A 16,029-nucleotide genomic window follows, 5' to 3' on the forward strand; every position below is an offset into this window, starting at 1 on the left:
CATATGGGGAATCTAAAGCAAAGCTTCTCACACAGGGTTGGGCACATCTAGGGAGATTTTGAAGGATACAGATGTTCCTGACCCACCCCAGATTTAATGAACCACAATAGGGTGGGGGCAGGGAAAGCTTTTTAAAAGCATTCCAGCTGGCTAGGCGTAGTGGTGCATGCCTGAAATCCCAGTGACTTGGGAGGCTGAGGCAGGAGGATTGCGAGTTCAAAACCCACCTCAGCAAAAATGAGGCACTAAGCAACTCAGTGAGCCCCTGTCTCCAAATAAAATATAAAATTGGGTTGGGGATGTGGCTCAGTGGTCAAGCACCCCTGAGTTCAATCTCCAGTACCAAAAAAAAAAAAAAATACCAGCCAGCCAATTCCAATGCAAACCTCTGCTTAAGGACCACTGAAACTGGGGAGAAAAGACTATATTTGGAAGCTCATCCCAGCAAATTCTTTTTTTGAACAAGACTAAGTAAAAAATAAACACGTATCCACACACTAGCAGACATAGTACCCAAAGAGGCAAAACTATCTCCTACTTAAATGTATCAAGGCTACTTAAGAAGAGGAGGAGAGGAATTAGGTATTAGTATTCTCAGCCCTGAGTCTCCCTGCTCAGCAGATCACTGCCGGAGAATGAGGAGCATCCTCTTTATTCTCACAGCTCTAAATGTTCACAGTTCCACAGCAGCCACCAGCGAACCCACACAATCAGGGGTTTTCACATCACGTTCTCTGAAAATACATATTCTGTAAGGCTTCCAATTCCCTTGGATAGTCCTCTGAAAGTTTAAAATAGTACAGCCCTCCTTAATTAACAAAAAAGTCTACAGCACTAAATAATTAGGATTTCTATTTCTCTCCCCACTCTTCAGTATTTATAAAGATGACAGGCCCTGGCCCAGAAGAAGCAGGACCAAAAGAAACTGAGCAGCAATTAGGTGGCAAGCATTTAATTTGGCAGGTGTTTATTGAACACCTACTGTGTGCCAGTTTCTATGCAATACACTTTGCTTGTGCAGTTTCATTTCACTGTCCAACCCATCTCCAAAGTGACTACTATCATGATCTCCCTTTTATAGGGAGCTTGTTAAAGGCCCTCCCCCAGGCACACTGCTAATGCCAGACAGAGTCAAACCCAGACTTGGGTCCTAAAAGAGTGATGTTCTCAGGTGGCTCTCTGAGAATCTCATATGTGAGTGACACTGTGGGAGACATCAAGATGAATCAGCCTTGCCTCCTCACCCTCAAGTTGCTCACAGACCAATGGCAAAGAAAACGGGTGTAAGATTAAACTATAAGACTGAGTGTGGTCAATGCTGTATAATGAAAGACATGCGTCCTGGAATCACAGAGATGAGCAAAGTCTAATTCAGGGTGAATTTAAGGCTTCACAAGCAGAGGGACATCTTAGGATTTCCCAATAGAAAGTCGGAATTGACCAGTGGAGAAGATAGGACAAGGTGGTTCTAGGTGAACAAGCCGGATGAAGAATGAGGAATAAGTTCAGGGAATGATGAATGACCCAAAAGGACTAGGGTCCCAAATGAGTAGAGAGATGGGGACCAAGCCTTTAGGCAGAGGGGATCACAAAAGGCTGCTGGGCTCAGGACTGGGATGATAAAACGGGTTTTGAGAAGATAACAAGTTCAGGGCACTTTAAGCTGCTGATAGTTCCTCCCGCCCACCAGTCCTGCCATCTTGCTTCCTCCTTCCATGCCGGGCTGACTCCTGCACAACCTTTACCACGTGCCTTGGTCGTCCCCTCCTCCACGAAGTAGTCCCTGTTATGCCAGGATAGAGTTGGGGCCCCTCCGAAGTGCTTGCTCAGCATCTGATTTTGATCCTACCAAAAAATTTAATATCCAAATTTTCTGTTTGCTTCCTGCCTTTCCCACCAGATGGAAGCTTCTGGAAGGTAGGGACCACAGTTATTCATCCTTAAGTTTCTCAAAGTCTTGATTTCTTGTCACCTAATAGATGCTCAACAAATGTTTGAAGAATTAAATACTCCAAAAACTAAAACCTTACATTTATGACCAATTGCTCTTCAATAAGGACACCAAGACTATTCTATGGGAAAATAACCATCTTTTCAATAAATGGTGGTAGAATAACTGGGTATAATAATGAAGATGGGCCACAACTTCACACCCGAGGGGAAAAAATGAACTGTAAACATGTCACAGACCCTAATGGAAGAAGTAAAACTATAGAACTCTTAGAAGAAAAAATAGAAGTAAATCTTCATGACTTTGGATTGAGCAATGGTTTTTTAGGTATGATAACAAAATCACAAGCAACAAAAGAAAAAATAGACAAACTGAACTTCATCAAAATTCTAAATTTTTTCTTCAAAGGACACCATCAAGAAAGTGGAACCCACAGACTTGGAGAAAATATATGCAAACTCTACACCTGATAAAGGACTCATATCCAGAATATATAAAGAAGTCTTCCAACTAAGCAATGAAGAAAACAAATAATCTCTTTTTTTATTTTTTGGTGGGGTGTACCAAAGATTGAACTCAGGGGCACTCGACCTCTGGGCCACATCCCCATCTCTATTTTGTATCTTATTTAGAGACAGGGTCTCCCTGAGTAGCTTAGCGCCTCACTTTTGCTGAGGCTGGCTTTGAACTCATGATCCTCCAGTCTCAGCCTCCTGAGCTGCTGGGATTACAGACATGCGCCACCGTGCCCAGCAATAATCTCCATTTTAAAATGTTCACAGAGGACTGGCAGAGCACATGCTTGGCCCATGTGAGGCCCTGGGTTCAATCTCCAGCACTGAAGAATAACATAAAGTGGCCAAAGGGTTTGAGAAGATATTTCTCCAGAGAAGATGTAAAGATAGTCAATAAGTACATGAACAGATGCTCTCTATCAGTAGCCATTAAGGAAATGGAGATCAAACCCAGAGTGAGACACCAATTCACATTTACCAAAAGGGCTAAAATAAAAATGATCGACAATATCAAGTGCTGAGGAGGACGTGGAGAAAAGAGAAATCCCATACATTGCTAGTGAGATTGTATAATGTTGTACCCACTTGGAAAACAGTATGGTTTCCTCAAATGGTTAATTATAGTTACCATATGCCCAAGCAGTTCCACTTGTAGGTATATACTTAGGAGAATGGAAAGCACACCTACTCTCTATGTGTTGTGTGGACACCACCTGGACCTGGATGTTAGAGCAGCATTATTCACAAGAGCCAAAAGTGCGGTGGGGTGCAGAGACAAGCATCCACCATTCAACGAACAGATGAACATGATGTGTTGTGTCTATACAACAGAATAGCATTCAGCAAGAAAAAGAAGTACAGATATATGCTAAAATACCGAGTAGAGTTGAAAACATCATGTTAAGTAAAAGAAGCTATGCGCAAAAGATCACATATTATATGATTCACTATGTATGTAGCGTCCAGAATAGGCAAACCCACAGGCAAGAAGCCACCTTCTTCTTCGCTGGGTGCGGTGGTGCTTGCCTGTAATCCCAGCAGCTCAGGAGGCTGAGACTGGAGGATCACAAGTTCAAAGCCAGCCTCAGCAAAAGTGAGGTGCTAAGCAACTCAGGGAGATCCTGTCTCTAAATAAGAAACAAAAGAGTGCTGGGGATGTGGCTCAGTGGTTGAGTGCCACTGAGTTCAATGCTGGCCCCCCTGCCAAAAAAAAAAAAAAGTTTGGTTTATGGGTAGATTAATTTGGGACCAATGCAGATATTCTAAAATGAGATGGTGGTGATTGCACAACTCTATGAATATATTAAAAACCAGTGTACTGTACACTTTAAGCAGGTGAATTTAATATGCAAATTATATCTCAATGAGCTATTATGTAAGAAACAAAATTAAACAAATGAATAAAACCCTCTAACGGGACCACTTCTGCCCAGAGCCCACGAAGTCCATGCAGCTTACTGTCCTGTCTTCTGACACATACTTTTCTACCTTCCTGGGGACATTTTAAAAACTATTTATTGATGTTCCTGCAACATTTTTTTTTTTAAAGTCTACTCACTATCTTCATTCCACTCAGGGCTTGAGAGCAATAAAGCACACTTACCACAAAACACAATGACACAGAAGCCAGAATTATGATTATGGAAAGCCATATTTTAGCCGGGAAAGGTTCATTACAATATATATTTTTAAAGCAGTGCTGAGAATGCTAATCAACACTCACAAATTTTAATCTTCTCACTGCATACATGATCCTTTCTACTCAAGTCTTATAAATAACCAGCATCACTCACCAGGACAAAAAAAGAGGACAATCAGACAGGAAGAGATAGGGAATCAGAACACTGGAAGAAGATGAGTACCATTCCAGATACTGTGACAGTGATAGACCTGAGCCCACAGGTGTGTCCAAGGTCTGGGATGTCACAGGGGTGTCCTGGCAGGTGCCACACCAAGCGCTGGACAGGTGACTATCACAATCCTCACCTGCGCTTAGTATCTCCCCATAAGTACTGTGAACTGAATTTCTTTTTGATAATTTTTTCTAAACCTTGTGACACCCTTAGAGATCACTGGAGCTACCCTGGAGCATCAACTGTTCCACAAAAATCTGTGGTGCCATGGAAACTACTGACAGGAGAAAAAATATGAAAACGTATACCCTTGTAAAACTTCCAAATGTGCTAAAATCAGCAGTTCTCTTTGGAGCGCAAGAGCATGATACGTGCCAATTGATCTGTTTTAGAATCCAAATGGTTCTGCTCAAACTGCTGCAGCCCCCACTGGGCGAAAAAAAGCTTTGGCACTTAAAAAATGATTAAAAACTCCCTGCTATTTATAATGATGGAGAAATGTCACTGAGAATTAAATGTTTTGTCAGTGGAAAAATGTGACCGTCTGGAAAAGGCTGTAGATACACGCAGGGAATTAATGAAAGGGTGGCTGTAAACAACGTCCCTACTCTAAGGAGTTCAAAAGACGAGCTTATTGTTTGGATCTTGTTTTGTTTTGCTTTAACCACAAGGCTTTCCACATTCTTATTCGCCAGAACTCCAGGAGGCTCCCAGACGAGCCAGCCAGGCTTCTGGGGTTTTTCCCTGTGTCGCTGCAGAGTGCCACCATTAATTTTTTTTTTTTTTTTTCTCTGTATTCTCAAAATGAAGTCATCCTCTATCACCCACGGTAGACTTTCATTAAAACTAATCTAGAAACAAAAAGTGGGGTCTGCTACATTGCCTGGCTAGAAAGTACAAACCGCAAGAGGGACCTGAAGTTGGGGACTCCGATGGGCGACCAAATTCCCAGGGCAAACTACTCAACTGGCAGCTGAGATTCTTCACCCAGGGCCTCACTAACCTCTCCTTCTCCCACGTAGAACTTCTATACTTACCAAGCAAATCTACTCACCTACTCTGTCCCTACTATTGATCCAATGCAGCACAAACCACCCTTACGTCCTTCTCCACACTGCAGGGTGAACCTGTGCCCTGCTCCACGGTCGCTCTTAACGTGCGCTTCTCTCCAGCTACGTTTCCATTGCTCCACTGGCGTGAGTGTGCCCATGTTCTGTTTCCTACTCGTTCAACATAACACGCTTCATTGTAGAACAAAGGCACTGACATCCTCAACTCAATTCTTGACTGCCTTTCCCAATCCTTAACCTCTTCCTCTGACTCCTTATAATTCTCAAAATTATCTTGTTTTGTTAGGTGTAAGCCATTAAAATAAAAAAAAAAAAAGTAGAGGCCAGGTGAGGTGGCACAGCCTGTAACCCCAGCAGCTCCGGAGGCTGAGGCAGGAGGACCTCGAGTTCAAAGCCAACGTCAGCAAAAGGGAGGCACTAAGCAACTCAGTGAGACCCTGTCTCTAAATAAATACAAAATAGGGCTGGGGATGTGGCTCAGTTCCCCCTGAGTTCAATCCTCAGCACCCCCCAAAAAATATTAGAGGAAAGTTAACTATTTTTAATGCATATTTTTACAAAAGTATAAACAGTTCCTGCTTGCTTTCTATTGGAATATGAATGTCTGACCTGCTCACTCAATAATGTTTAGCAAGTTCCTATATGTGCAGTCAGGGTGCCAGCTGCTGAGGACTCAATGGAGAATGAGGTCAAGCCCCTGCCTGCTGATAGAGGAAGGAGATGTCCAGCAGGTCGTAAAACCTTGTGATAAGTGCTTCAACTGGGTCACACGCAGGGATGGGAGCATGCTGCAGGGGGGCCCTGATCCAGGCTCTGGAGTCAGGGAATTCTTCCTGTTGTGCGATTCTTGCACACAGAGACAAGGCACCAGGGCAGTCACCAGGAAGCAGCATTTGTGTCAGTAGTGTCCCTACCACATTCCTACAGGAGGTGACAGTGAAGGAGGACAAGGTCAAGTTGGTGTTGGGGGCTTGGGGTGGGTGATAGAGGAAGGATGTTTTTTAGGCAGGCAGAACATCTCTGGCTCAGAGACATATGGCAGGTTCTTAGACTTCCTAGACTTGTAAGACATGCACTGGAACTGGATCAAAGACTTGGGGGTGGAGGAAGAGGCAGGGTAAGGACTCAGGCTGAATCCTAAGAGCCCCACTGCAATTCTGCATAGCAGAATCAAGCAGTTCAAGGGTGCGGGAGATGCAGGGCAATTAAGAGGAGTTAGCAGGCCTTGCTACAAGGTGTAGATTTCATCCTGAGGCCATCAAGAATCACTGGAGAGTGGAAAGTGATCAAGTAGATGTGTATCTGGAAAATCATTCTGGCTGCAAGATAGAGAGTGAATTTACAAGAAAATGATAGGGACAGGGAGATGGGAATGTTGACTTATGTGACCAGGTATGTCTCAGAGAAAAAGTATAGTCACTCACAGACACGCACACGCACACACACACACATACACACACAGCTCTGCAGCATTCATGCTATGATGAATTACGGTTGACTTGTCTGCACCCTCTATCAGGATGTAAGAGGGGAGACAGAGTCTTACTCTGTGTGTCTTCTGGGTCTTGCCCCATGTCTGACAATTAACAAATGCTTGCTGTTTGCTTGAGTGCCTGAGTGAATGGACAGAAGGATGAAGGAACAAATGACAAAGAACAAGACCTTCAGGAAGTATTAATGGGTGGATGATGGGCTACGGAACCAGGTAGGTCTTAGTTTAAATCATGGATCCAGAGTTTATTAGCAGTGATACTGAATAAGTGACTTAACCACTTGGAAATTGCCTCCTTTATAAAAAAAAGATAATAACATCTGTCAATAGAATTACCAAAAGGATCAAATAACAGTGCCCCAAGCGAGGGTGAGGCAAAGGGTGGCACTAAACACACATATCTCTGTCCCTTTCCACTTTGGCCTCCTCCCACGTGGCACCAGTACAAGGCTCCAGAACTACAGCACAGGGAGAGAGAAATCCTAAAGTAGAGATTCTTAGACTGCACCTGAGGTACTGTGAAAGAAGACTTTTGAAAAATTCCTTGTTGATAATAGAATTGGCCAATCTTTATTCCACCAGCTACTGAGACACAGCAGGAATTTTTAAGAGCTGTTGCAAGCAAAGAAGTTAAAGCATCTAGGCAGGGTGGCATGGAGAGCAATACAAAATGGCATAGAAACATCCTCCCTAATTATGCTCAGCTGAGTAGGAAAAGGTTCAGACTGTCTGTGACCTATAATTACCAACAACAACAAAAAATTCTTAATTTCAACCAAGCCAAGTTTTCAATGGTGTCTTTGGGATTATCCTAAGAACAGATAGTTGTCATTTCTTTCCCTGTGATACAACAGCATGTGGGTATGGATGGGTTAGTCTCCTGCACAAGAAGTTGGTGTTCGGCGTTATTTATTATTCCCAGTGGTTTCAACTAAGTGACAGTTGTAATTAATGCATCCCACAGCACCAGTTATCTTTTTTTTTTTAAATTCATTTGCACTAGCTTTCAAAAAGGACTAACAAAACAAGTAATATTGAAATAAAAGAGGGAGAATGATTAAGAGGAAGAGAGCAGATGAGTCAACAAGGATGACTATTTCCCAAGCCTGAGTGAGAAGAAAAGAAGGTAATGACATTTCATGACATCCACATGCCAAGTGGTACATCTATATGGTACTCCATGTCGTTCTTATAATAAATAACCCAATGAGGGAGATGCCACATTTAAAAGAATGCAAAGCATCATTAAAAAAAGAAAGAACGAAAAATACTGCTAATTAAATACTTTAAGTTTGGAGCTGTTAAAATCTCAGAGAAGATACAGCTGAGAATCAAGGAAATATGGTATGATCATTTTCACTTTACAGGCAAGAAATTGAAAAGCAAAGAAATTAAGAACCTTGTTGGAGGCTACTGGTCAGTGGACCAAGAACTGGATCTTGAAACCAAGAGCTCAGGCCCCTGATCACTGAATACACTCCTCCCTAGTGTTGAGTTTCCTACCACCTTGAAAAAGATGGACATGAGCTGATGGTACAAATAGACACAGGCTGAATTCTCATGATTTGGGAAACAAACCTGCTTCTTGGGGAAGCCAAAGATTTCCCTAATTCAAGACTCAAGAGGGAAGTTTCTTACAGATATTCCATAAGGAGCCTATTGCAGATGATTTTATTGAGATCTACAAAAACAATTAAGTTAATATATAAACACGGCCTGATGAAGATAATTTTCCATGACTAAGACCATGTAGTCTAAGAATGTCACCTCTCACAGTCTGCTGTGATCTATGGATAAAACTAAATACATCTACAGAAATAGAGACTGTGCTTCTTCAATTATCTTCCCTGAATATCATTGATTTTCATCTGGCTTATACTAGAAACTGATTTATTCAAAAGTTCAAAATAGCAAAGAACTCTGTTAACTGATAAACTTCATCCACATAGCATTCCATTTATGAATTAGGAATTTACTAGACACCAAATGAGTCAGGCACTCTTTGGCATTCAGCACATACCATGTTGCCTTCCAGAAAGAATCTTGACAGTTTAGGCTCAGCAACCCTGAACAGTAAGAAGGAAACAGATTTTTTTCAGCAGTTTGTCCGGATGAGGTATCAAGTTCTGGAGTTGATACCTATGTCTTAAAACCAGCTCAAACCCTTGCTAGCTGGGTGATCCCAGACAAAACAAAATCTCTTGGTGCCTCCATATCTATGTCTGCAAAGTGAGAAGCATAATATCTACCTCCCAGGGCTGCTATGAAAATGTAATGAGATGATTCACATAAAAGACTTAGTACGTCTGGTGCATTGTGAGCACTCTATAAATGTCGGCTGATTTTATTATTGGGGTAGATTTTTTTTTTAAACCAGATAATTAATTTAGCAAGAGTAACACTCAGGCCCTTTGGGAGAAAATATTGCACAGGTGTGAGCCATTTTGCTATTCAGGCATAAGGCAGAGTGAGATGCCTGGGGACAAACAGCAATCGCAAGGCACAGCAAATACCTACAAGACCCCAGTCCAGTGATCCTGGATGCCTGCATGCTGAGGGAGGCAGCCTGGTCTGTGGAAAGAACCAAAATCAGGCATTTGCTGAAATCCCAGCTCAGCATTCACCTGCTATGCAGCTTTGGACAGGCTGGTTAACCTCTTTGCACCCTGTTTAGAAAATAAGGACGATACCATCCAGCAGGCAGTGCTACTGGACTGGAGGGATGCGTGTGAAGTGTTGGGCACACCATACACACTATATATATTATTTAATACATATGATTACTATGCCAGCCTACCAGATTGTATTCAAATATTGATTCTCTTCTTTATTGACATGGTGGTCTACAAGAATGTTTTCTTTTTCACCAAAAAGACCATTGCTTGTAAAAGCAGGAAGTAGAACTCATTATTTTTCAGTGACAGAATGATATATACAAATCAACCCTCTGATTCAATTTTCAAGCTCTTTTTATCTACTTTTAAATACCTCAGCAAAGCAATTTCACTGCAGAAAAAAGAGGAAATACTGATAAATAAGAGGGAAAAGTTTGTCACAACCCCACCATGCCTAGATAACCACACAGAGAAATTTATGGTCTAGACTCCCAGAATATTTTTCTCTACACACACACATATACATGCATACTCATTTTTAAATTTTCTTTAGTTGTTAATGGACTTTTATTTTATTCATTTGTTTATATGTGGTGCTGAGAATCGAACTCAGTGCCTCACACACGCTAAGCAAGTGCTCTACCAGTGAGCCAAACCCCAGTTCCCACACTCATTTGTAATAATCCCACAGAGCAAACACCAGGAACCCCATTTCCCTCATTGGCACCAACCTTTGCAAGGAACAAAATGTAAATGCTTAAGACGGACTTTTGTTTACATACTTATTTAGCAAAAGCACATGGGTAAGGGAATTATTTTTAATTAAACACAGTCTCCCAAGGCTGACAGCCTCTCCGACATGAGTAACTCTCCTTGTCGCCAACATTATGTAACAGGTATCAGGAAGATAAATACACACATATTCACAAATAGATGCTAAAGCAGAACAAATTCAGCAAACATATACATACTCAAGTCAGCTAAAGACGTGGTTGAACATGTCAGCACACATATACTATTCAATGTTTTTGTTTGTTTTGTTTTTCTTTTTAAACGTGTTTTTTATTGGAGCACAATAATTATGCATATTAGCAGGATGCATTATGACAGATTCATGCACACACATAACATAATTTGGTCAACTGCATTCCCTAATACCTTCCCTTCCCCTCCCTTTTTCCCTACTCTTATACCCTTCCTCTCTCCTACTAGTCTCCCTTCTATTTTCAGGAGATCCTTTTTTTTTTTTTTTTTTTCCATGTTTCTCTCTAGCTTCCATATGTGAGAGAGTACATATGACCCTTGACTTTCTGTTCGGCTTATTTCACTTAACACGATATTCTCCAGTTACATCCATTTTCTTGCAAATGACATAATTTCATTCTTTTTTATGGTTGAATAAAATACTATTGTGAATATACGCCACATTTTCTTTATCCATTCATCTGTTGATGGACCTCTAAGCTGTTCCCATAACTTGGCTATTATGAATTGTGTTGCTATAAACATGGGTATGCAAGTATCACTATAGTATGCTGACTTAATTTTTTAGGATAAATATAGAGGAGTGGTGTAGTCTTTTGAGTACCCTCCACACTGATTTTCATATACCACTCCATGTTCTTAACCAGTAGATGGCTCTGACATACCGAGAACCCGTTAACTTGCCCCTCATAAACACGTACACCCATGTGAATCCTGCCAAATGAATTTTCTTCCCTTCCCACATGGCCATCCTCACAATGCCAGGCAACACACTTGGGTTTCACTGTTGTGTAGTGAACAGTTCTCGAGCTCGTCAGGGTACATGCATGAGTCACCCACCCCCGCCCCCGTCCCCCACCTCACCTCAATCTCCCACCGAGAGGTCCTGCTGAAAAGCCAATTTTCCATTTCCACTCCAGTGGTGCAAGGCCCCTTCCTGAGGCCAGCAAGCATGTGGGACTGATAGTTATTTGCTATATTTGAGCAATACAGGTAACCCTGCCAAAGGCAGCCATGGTCAGCAAGTGCTCATACATTTTAATCACTTCCTTTGAAAGGAACTGCTCTCATGAAGAGTAGTGAGCATGGTGAAGAGCATAAAAGGTATGCTGTGGGCTTCTAAGGGAGAGAAGAAATAAAGATAAAAGGAGCAGGTGGGATGAAGACTATTTCTACAAGTCAAACAAGAGAAAAGGCAGATAGATGGTGCAGATGGAGGCCATGAATCATTTTCCATATCCTTCCAGACACTGTTTATTCAACTCCTCCCTCCTTTTATAATGGCAAATAAAAAGTAGTATGTTATTCTGCTAATAGGATGTTGTTGCACTGAGCAAACCCCTTTGGGCTGAGCATGATGAGACAGGACTTAGCAAGGCAGTGCACAAAGAAGTAGCCAAAGGCAATGTGACATTAGGTGGCAGATCTGTCAAATAACAACTTCAGATGTGTAATCAATTCCAAGTAGTTGACACAAACCACCCATCAGAAGGACCTACCATGCCCACCTCCTTTCCCAAAGCACACACATGAAGAGGGGGAAATGACCCTCTAAAGGGGTGAGCTAAGAGTACAGATCCAGATAAAAATGGATGGGACCCCCCCCCCCACACACACACACACACATACACAAGAAGGTCAAAACAGCAGCGTTTGGGTTACCTGGGTAAAGCCCAGCATTTTTTTCCACTATTATCAATTTGAATAGTTGTAAAGTTGAATAAAGTTCTGCATTGACATTCAAATACCCAAATTCATAAATACAGTCCATTAAAAAAGTCCATCTGACAGCAGCTGGCAACTTCAATAAAACCTGGGGGATTTAGGATTATAAAAAGTAGTGCAAGTAATAAACGTGATGTTGAAGAAGCTTGAAACTTCTTATCTTGCCACTCCTACCATCCCCAGCTGTCGCTTTCAAACACCAGTTTCCCAAATTCTCAATCTTGGGTTCTCAAGTTTAACACTATTCATTCTCTGCTTTCCTTCAATCTACATAGAGTTTCCTGTTGGGGGAGAAAAATACCAGCCCAATGGTCAACTGAAGCTCTCATTCTTTTTTTTTTTTTTTTTTTTAAGTTGGTGATTTATTTATATGCGGTGCTGAGAATCAAACCCAGTGCCTCACAGGTGCTAGGCAAGCGCTCTGCCACTGAGCCACAACCCCAGCCTCTGAAGCTCTCATTCTGACCAGCACAGTGGCACCTGTCGCTGGATCAGTGCAGTCATTAGTGGAAAACGCACCTGCGTAGGTACCACCTGCTCCTCCTTCCTTCTTCTTCTTCCATTGCCTGTACTCTGCATGCCATTGGTCCTATAATCAGAGAGTTCCATCAAACTACCAACCAACAGTTACTCTTAAGTGCTGTTCTGTGCAAGCATCCAAGATAGGCCAGGTTTGACACAGCTCCAGGAGGAGACCAGTATCTCCCCACTTGCAGCAAGTCCCACCTCACCAAACCCAGCCTTCCTACAACCACAGATTTTACCTAAAGTTCATCTGATTCTTGGATTCCTTCCTAATTAGGATTCTTTCCTAATTGATCTAGAGCTATCTTCTATCCCCTGTGACCTGAAGCCATCCAATCATCCAAATTAATGTGTTTACCTTCAGTTCCACTCTGAACATTTTCAGAACTGGGGGCAAAATTACAAATGGCAGCCCAGCTGCCATAAATGTAAACATTTAAAAGTTATAAATCAAGACAAATTATTAAATAAAGTATGCTCTAGCCTATCTTGATACTGATTCCTTCATCATGATCTGGAGTCGAGCTTTAAACTTTTATCCCAGTCTCCTCAGACAGCTTTTTCTTTGTCATTCCTTGGTTATAAGGGTGTATACACTGGGGTCGTGGCTCTTAGGAGGGAATGAGCCCACACAGGCTGTGAAAGCAGACATGGACAAGGAATTCCAGACTCCTGCAGACCCAAAACATAATTTATAGGTTCTAGATTCTAGAAGATTGGACATGGGCTCCTAGGGAGAGCTGGCCATTGATTCTGCATATCCCCTGATATACAGACCAAGGAGGGCCAAAGTAGGACATGTGTTGCCCAAGTCTAAGGATGATACCACTCACCTCTGGGCATTTCCTGTGCTGCTTTCAAAACCTACCTCAGAAGATATCCCCATCCCTAGGACATCTTCCCTGACCACCCCCTCACTCAATCCAATAGGCTTAATGAATGCTTGTGCAATGAATATGGTAGAAACATCTCAGTAAGCATAGATGACTTGTAGTATAGACTGAACTTGTGTTTCTTAGTCTTTTTTCCCAACAGAGACTTAGACCTTGTAGGCAGTAGCCACATTGAGCTGAAATGCCATGAACTCCTGGTTCCTCATCAAACACATACAAAGTGGATTCACAGCTGAGAAGTCTGTTGAATTTGACCTCCCCTGGCTGACAGGTCCAGAGATTTAGAAGCAGGATGCTAAAGGACACTTCTGTGATCTCAGAGTTATTGAGGTGTCACAGGGCAAAGTCATTCAACAGACACCAAAGCTCTCATATCTTCCACCACATTTCCAGGCCTTACTAGGAAACCAAGTTGCCAGTTCTTCCTAGCTCCCACTTTCAAACTCTGTAAGGGGTGGGGGAAATCATTGGGAAGTTGAAGATATCACTAAGAAGAAAATACCAGTGTGCTTCATATTTCAATACACCCTCATCCATCTCCCCTGGACGAGGGAACTGAAGTGTTTCCCTCACTTTGAAAATTAAGAAGCCTCAGCAATAGGGGTCCCACAGAACTCTCAAAAGTGTTCTGGAACAAGTTGGTAACTGTACATCTACCAATGTAGAAGGTCTCAATACCAAACTAGAACGTCCTGGAAGATCATACCTCATCTTTGATCCTTGACCTTCCTCTCCCACATCTCCCCTGGCCCTCACTACAGCAGCTAAGGGAAGGATAGGGGAACACAAAGTAGAAACGAAGCCCACTCCATGTCTCTCCCCAACCAGTACCCATTCCCAGACCAAAAGAACCTGGAATTGGAGATGGAAAGAAGTTGTAGATTAGATGAGTGCATTAAATTGGATTTTGACATTTACATTGGATTGATATTTTTAATACCTGAGGAAAGAGACTTATTTGAGAGTAGCTAGGAAACCAAAGGGACAAAAAGGGCAAGCCATAAAAAAGAGCAAAGTGGCCTCCTCCACATGCCCTACCAAGTTCAGCATGTTCAATAAGCCAATTATACTTTCATATTTTCATTAACTCACATGTATAAAATACCCAGACAGCTAACGATACACATGGACCATTGTGAGATTCTCATGACCCCACCTCCAACATAGCACCAGCTGTCCTTGAGGGAAAAATAAATGAGATCATCAATTTGAGTTTTGTAAGACGGAGAAAGTCACTTTGTTCCCTGCTCAAATTATAAGTCACCCATTAAACTGATTTTAGTTCCTCCTCTTTTTATTTTCAATCCACATACATCATGAAGACTATCAACCAACTAAAGAAGAGTCCCCTTGGTCAGTAATTGAATACCTTTATCTCTCCCATAATTCACTGCTCTTTCACCTTTCCTAATAGGCAACTTCTTTATCATGAGCATCACTCACAGATCAGACCATTGGTGAACTGGAGAACATTTCCTCCTCAAATAAGTTAAAACATGATAGTATTTGAGCTGAAAATGTTTGTTTGGAAGACCTGGTTGAAAAATTTCCCAACTCCTTCCAACATAAATCTAGCAGGATGAGCCCTAAAAAAATGTAGAGAAGCATACCAATTACTTAGCATGGAATTAACCAAGAGCCTTGTGACTTCTGTGATTCTTCCAGAAACTTCCACACATTTAGAAGCCTCACATTTTAAATAATTTTTCTGGCTACCCCCAAATTGTGCAGAAACATTACACCCAGGAAATCATCCAGGGATGGCATTTTTCTATAATACAAACAGAACCACACTAAAATATTTAAATGACAAGCCAGATAAAAAACCAATGCTGAAAGATATGTGTGTGTATGCAAAAGCAATTATATATGTATAAGTGCTTTAATCCTCACATGAAACCTTGTTGATCTATTCTAGCCCTCAGGAATCTTGCCTCCTCCTGACTTTCTAAGGCAATAACATCCAGAAGATGTTTCTGTAGTAATGGAAATACTTTATAGCTACTCTATCCAGTATGGTAGCCATTAGCCACAAGTGGAGAGTGAGCACATGAAATATGACGAGTGCAACAGAAGCCGTGCAATCTTCGTTTTATTTCAGTTCAAATAGTCATCATCCATAACCATTTTGGATAGTACAGTTTGATGGCATTTATCATTGTTGGTGATGGAGAGAATTCCCTTGAAGAATGAGTTGTGTAGCTAATCAAGTTTTCTGGAAAACTAAAGAACAATCACTAAACCTTTGTTTTGACAAATGGTTTTCAAAGTTTTTCTAAGCAGCAATTCCTTTTCATGGTATTTCTTTTTTCCTTTCAAAAGTTATTTCTTCTATGACCATGCCACTTGTAGATATTAGGACAGATATCTTTCCAAAATGGTTTAAGAAAAAAATACAATACATCC

General features: G+C 41.6%; 1 protein-coding gene across 7 annotated transcripts in view; it reads right to left on the reverse strand.

The window, feature by feature from the left end:
* The window catches only part of Kiaa1549l (KIAA1549 like), a 251,554-nt gene that overhangs the window by 166,021 nt on the left and 69,504 nt on the right, over nt 1-16,029 (reverse strand). The gene's annotated exons all lie outside the window — the stretch shown is intronic.

This window comes from Sciurus carolinensis, chromosome 11 (assembly GCF_902686445.1).
Source record: "Sciurus carolinensis chromosome 11, mSciCar1.2, whole genome shotgun sequence".
Taxonomy (NCBI): Eukaryota; Metazoa; Chordata; class Mammalia; order Rodentia; family Sciuridae; genus Sciurus; species Sciurus carolinensis.